Source organism: Panthera uncia, assembly GCF_023721935.1.
Source record: "Panthera uncia isolate 11264 chromosome A3 unlocalized genomic scaffold, Puncia_PCG_1.0 HiC_scaffold_11, whole genome shotgun sequence".
NCBI lineage: Eukaryota > Metazoa > Chordata > Mammalia > Carnivora > Felidae > Panthera > Panthera uncia.
This window is the reverse complement of record NW_026057578.1, coordinates 16,682,536-16,688,425: the sequence shown is the minus strand read 5'-3', so window position 1 is coordinate 16,688,425 and position 5,890 is coordinate 16,682,536. Positions and strand designations below refer to the sequence as shown.

Sequence of the window (5,890 nt, the reverse complement as noted above, 5' to 3'; positions counted from 1 at the left end):
GAAAAGTGACTGCTAACAGGTGTGGGGTTTCTTTGGGAGGTGATAAAAATGTTCTAAAATTAGACAGTGATGATGGTTGCACAACAATTCTGTGAAAATGCTTAAAAAAAAAACCCACTGAATTGTATTCTTTTACAAGGCAAATTTTTATTTTATGTGAATTATAATTAATAAAGTGGTTATTTAAGATGGAAGAGTGTGTATTTCTGAGATCCCCTGTGGAACTGTACGTCTAATTTTTTTCTACAACTTTCTCATTTTCCTGAAACATCTTTTCAAAGCCATGTCACAATCTCAGAAGAAAACGAAATGAAAAGTCTGACCGTGAGTCTTGATGTTGCCAAAGCTAAATTCCAAGCAGAGGCTGGACCCGTGAGCACCAGCGGGCACAGCAGAAAGAACACAAGGGGGTCTGGCTCTGCATCCTGGGCAGCCACCTGCTGCTTCTGTGACCTCAGCAGGTGGTGCCTGGACACAGAGTTTTAAAAACATTAAATGAGCTACATCTAGGTGAAATATGTCTCAGCCAGGCAGAAATGAGTCTTCTTAAAGCAACATTTGTGGGACAAAGGTTGTTCACCCATTTGCTCATTCAAGGCATCTGAATCTTGACCACAAGGGACCGGCTGACTCAGATGTCCCTCTGTAATAAAGCCAGAGGGACTCTTTAACCCAGGAAGTCTTAAGGTCACAGAAGAATTCATTCAGAAAGACCGAGGTCATTCCCTGGGGTGAGGGCACAATACAGTTCAGCATGCAATTTCAACATCATGATGTTTAACCAACTATAAAAGTCTTAAAGTCTATAAAATCATCCCCACTTCAAAGAAGAGAAATTGAGTCTTAGGGAAATCAAATGAGTAACTCCAGGTCACTCAACTAGAAACTGGCATTGCTGGGGCTTAAACCCACATCTCCAGCCATACACCATATACACAGGCAGAAGTCAGGCAGGGCCAGGGCTTGGGTGGGATCAGGCTAAGGAATTCAAGGAAACAAGGATGGGGAAAAAGTTAGGGCCACATCCAAAGCTGCTTCCTCCACCAGAGAGGCCGTGAGCATGGCCATCTGAGATGACCATTGGAGGGAAGCCTAGAATGACCAACCATCCAGACTGGGACCACAGAGCCAGACAGCTTCCCAGAGAAGGCACACAATAGCCCTGTTCTGCGGAGATCATAAGGTAGGTGTGTGCACATGAAGAATGACAGGACTCACCCCAGCATGCAGTTAGTACCTTGGGGAGGCAGAATTCAAACGCAGGCCTATATGACTCCAAGCCCTATGCTCTTTGCCCCTTGGTACCTATTTGGGAAACCACTTAAAAAATTCTGTTGAACTTAGATAGGGGTGAAAGGACTGGAGAATGGCCCCAAAAGTAGAAGCTGCTTCTCAATTTGCAAATTATTTGTTCTTAGCTATAAAATGAAATAAAACCTATGCTATGAGGGGTGATGAGTTGACTGACATAAAGCACCTAGCAGGTGCTTGGCACATAGTAGATAGCCTAAATGCTGACTCTTTTTCCTCATCAGGAAGGTTGGTGGTCTGAGGTCAACAGCCCGCCCCTCAGTATAAATAAAAAGACAGAGAGGCACAGTTGTAGCACACAGAAATTACAAAACAGGTGGGCAAGGCCTTGGGGAACATCCAATCCTATCCAGTAGATGGCGGCTTAAGAAACTGAGACTCAGGTTAAAAAAAATAAATTAAATAAATAAAAAAGGGGCACCGGGGTGGCTCAGTCAGTTGGGTGTCCAACTTCAGCTCAGGTCATGGTCTCACAGCTCAGGAGTTCGAGCCCTGTGTCAGGCTCTGTGCTGACAGCTCAGAGCCTGGAGCCTTCTTGGGATTCTCTCTCTCTCTCTCTCTCTCTCTCTCTCTCTCTCTCTGTCTCTCTCTCTCTCTCCCCCTCCCCTCCTCTGCTCATGCTCTGTCTCTCTCTGTCTCAAAAATAAATAAACATTAAAAATAAATTTTTTTAAAAGAAAAGAAACAGACTCAGGGGTGCCTGGGTGGCTCATTTGGTTAAACATCTGACCCTTGGTTTCTGCTCAGGTCATGATCTCCTTGTTAGTGGGTTCAAGCCCTGTGTCTTCCCTCTCTCTCTCTCTCAAAATAAGTAAATAAACATTGAAGGAAGGAAGGAAGGAAGGAAGGAAGGAAGGAAGGAAGGAAGGAAAGAACTAAGGAAGGAAGGAAGGAGGAAGGGAGTGAGGGAGGGGAGGAAGGAGGGAAGGAAGGAAGAAACTGAGAGGTGACAGCTTGCCCATGGTCACCCACTAAAATGGCTTGGTCATTAAGAGATATTCCCAAGTTTTTTCCCTCAACTATGAGGAGCAAAAATAATTTCTCCTCCAGTAATCCTTGGCAACACTTAATAAAAACACTTCTCTGGCATAAATGCTAAAATTGCCTAAATATGGCTAACTCTTGGATAATGCTGGTTAATCCTGGCTAATGTTTGATTCTCTAAAGCGTCTTTTCCCATCAATAAACTTTTTTGTGGGAAACTCTCATTTGCCTTGTGTTTCTTATGGAAATGTGATTTGTACATACATCCTTTCTGCATAAATATTTAGCTCATCATTGTGCCGCACAAATTCCCCGCAAATTAGGTGGAAATCAGCCTCAGCTGACAGAAGCATCTATACTCATCCAGGGAAAAATCATTATTGTTTAGAACTTATTAAGCCCCGACAGTAAGTACTGGATGGGCCTAGGAACTTCAATAAATATTGAATGCAAATGTGAACCAAATGCTTGCGCTAAAGTTGTTCTTGTGATTTCTACCTACTAGGCACCAGCTAAGGTTGAGGGAAGAAAATGGGTTACAGCTTGGCTCTGCTAATTGCAAGCTATTTCAACCAAAGCAAATCACCAAGTACCTCCTCATCTATGAAATGGGTCTAACCAGCCCTATCTCATAGGGTTTTTTATCATAAAGATTAAATGAGATTACATGCATCAAGTACCCTGCATGAGGCCTGGCACATAGCTGATGTTCAATAATTGTCCATTTCTAACAAACTAATAAGCCCCAAGTGGGTGACATGTGGAACTGGTAGCTCACAAGTTGTTTACAGTTGTATCCCACCCCCCATGCTGCAAACATAATTGCAGCGATCACAACTATTGGAAGATTGCAGTTAACTCCACCAATACGATATAAAACTAAGCAGAGGACCAGTTTCTAGATAGCTTGGAATAAGAATCTACATATTTAGGGGTGCCCTGGTGGCTCAGTCAGTTAAGCATTTGATTTAGGCTCAGGTCATGATCTCACAGTTCATGAGTTCTAGCCCCACATTGGGCTCTGTGCTGACAGCTCAGAGCCTGGAGCCTGCTTGGGATTCTGGGTCTCCCTCTCTCTCTGCCCCTCCCCTGCTCGTGCTCTGTCTCTCTCTGTCTCAAAAATAAAAATAAACATTAAAAAAAATTTTTTTTAATCTGAAAAAGTGACCTCCCCGTCTGCCCCCCCACCCACACACAAACTTGCTCCTGAATTTGGAAACAGCCCCATCATCCACTTATCCTCCCAAGCTAGAAACATAGACATTATCCTTGCTTTTCCTCTTTCCCTCCCCTGCCCCCACCACTTCCAGCCATTCACCAAGTCCTGCCAATGTGACCTCCTAAATCTCCCCTGGACTCAATCGCTTCTCTCCATCCCCATAACCACTGAGCCAAGCAAGATAACCACCATCTCTGGCCCGGAATATTGCAGTAGACTCCCACCTGTTGTCCCATACTCACCTTGGCTCCCCACACTTCCTCTCTCCATACCACAGCTGGAGGAATTGCTCTTTCGAACTGTAAATAATAATTCTAACAATTAATAGTGAATGCTTACATTGTGCAAGGTATTGTTCTAATCTATGACTCTTCAGCCTAAAAGCTTGTACTTCCCATGGGACTTAGAATAAAGCCCCCAACTCCTTGCTTGAACCCTTCAAGGCCCTATATGTCCCGGCTCTCCCTCTTTTCTACTGCTCCTCTCATTATTTCCCCTGATGGATCAAATCCCAGAAGGTCTCTTCCTGACCAGTAATTTTTGAACAATTTTGGAGATCACCTTTCTGCTTTTATTTTTCCATGGAGAACTGGTAAAGATAAACACAGCCAGCAATTCATTATAGCAGTGAAAACAGATTTCATTCAGTACCCACTGACTGTAGGGGAAGTGCTGAGCTTGATTCTGATTGTGCAGAGGTGACTGGGCATCATAAAGGGAGAATGGGGAAAGAGGGAGAGGGAATACTCATGAAAAATTACAAAAAGTGGGAAGGGGATGTTGGTCCACATGAAACCCACATGGATTTGCTAACTGGTGCCTACCAAAGTCAGGCCCCTACCCTCCCGCACAGGCTGGGAGTCAGGATCCCTATCTTGTTCCAGGTGTTGGCTGGAACAAACAGCAAATTCATTTGGCAGCCTTGATTTTTCTCAGGCAGGGACTTTAACAGGTCTGGGGTCATCCTAGGGATGTTGCCTTCAGCCATTAGAAATTATGTTAATGTTTGTTCAAATCTTTACAGGCCAACGTTGAAGCTTAGTCAAGAAGAAGATTCAGAAGAGGTTGGCTGGAGCTTGGTCAAAGAGAGAATCTTTGTCAGTGACACTGAATGTCCATCTGTGCCAACTCCCCATCCCCATTCCAACTGTCCACACACACCCCAACTCCCACCCATCATCTTCCCAGGCCCTAGTTTAAAGCCTTCTTCATCAGGCCCCTCACTAGAGCACCTGCAGTGATGAGTATGAGACTAAGGGCAGTTCTGTTTATCCCTTTTAACAATCCATGTTTTGTTTTGTTCTGTTCTGTTTTGTTTTGTTTTCATTTGGGAGAGAGGGAGAGAGAATCCCAAGCAGGCTCCACGCTTAGCACAAGCCCAATACAGGACTCGATCCCACCACCACGGGACCACGACCTGAGCCAAAATCAAGAGTCGGATGCTCAACCAAGTAAGCCACACAGGCACCCCTCCATAGGTTCTCCCCCGCACCTCCTGATGGCCTGGTGCACAACCCAACACACAGTAGGTGCTCAATGAATGTTTGTTCAGTTAATTAACAAAGCCCTCCAGTCTTCATCACAAATGTGTGGAATGCTCCTTCAAACCACCACCCCCGGGACCTGCAGTTGACTGGAAAATGACTCCCATGGAACAAATCACCCTCAGGCACTCAATAAAACTATTCAGTGCTCACTGCTGCTGAAGGAGCTGATTGCGCTGCTTTGACCCCGAAAGTAATTACGTACACCAACATCCATCTGCTGGTGGGGTGGCCTGGAAGGGGGTCCTCACCTCTACGCAGCTCTGTCTTCTAAATAAACTCAAAAGATCATACATTGTCACTTCCCCAGGATCATTGTCAGTTGTTAGAAATCAAACAAGGGGTAAGGAACATGTCCAACCATCTCCCCAAGCTCTAGCCGTGCACCCTCCATCACCTCCAACTCAGACACGGAACACCATGAGGCTTCTCCTCCCTGGGAAGTCAGCAGGAGGGTCCTGATCAAACAGCTGCTCTGCCCTCAGCCCATCATTATGACGTCTACACGCCAGGCATTCCAAAAACCTGGAAGTCAGCCTTGCTGCTTGTCTCGCTTCACCCACCCATCCATCATACACTCTTTCCACAAGCACCTATTGCTTGTAATAGGTGGAGCCTATTAGTGCTGGATTTATACTAATGAACAAGACAGGCATGGCCCTTCCCTTCATGGAGCTCACAGTCTAGAGAAGAAAATGGAGATTAACCAAATGGACAAATGTTCAAGTTAAATTTAAAATGAACGCATCTATTACCTGCTGGGTTCTGTGCCAGGCCCTGTAGGGGAAGAAGGTAGCATGGGTGGGAGGTCATTGACCAAGATACCTCAATG

At 45.1% G+C, this 5,890-nt stretch overlaps 1 long non-coding RNA gene across 1 annotated transcript in view; it reads right to left on the bottom strand.

The window, feature by feature from the left end:
- Nucleotides 1-3,817, bottom strand: part of LOC125936591 (uncharacterized) — a 14,620-nt gene extending 10,803 nt beyond the window's left edge. Inside the window, exon 1 of the long non-coding RNA XR_007462065.1 lies at nucleotides 3,757-3,817. This is a non-coding gene — a long non-coding RNA (uncharacterized LOC125936591). The remainder of the gene's footprint in view (nucleotides 1-3,756) is intronic.
- Nucleotides 3,818-5,890: the final 2,073 nt, after the last annotated feature.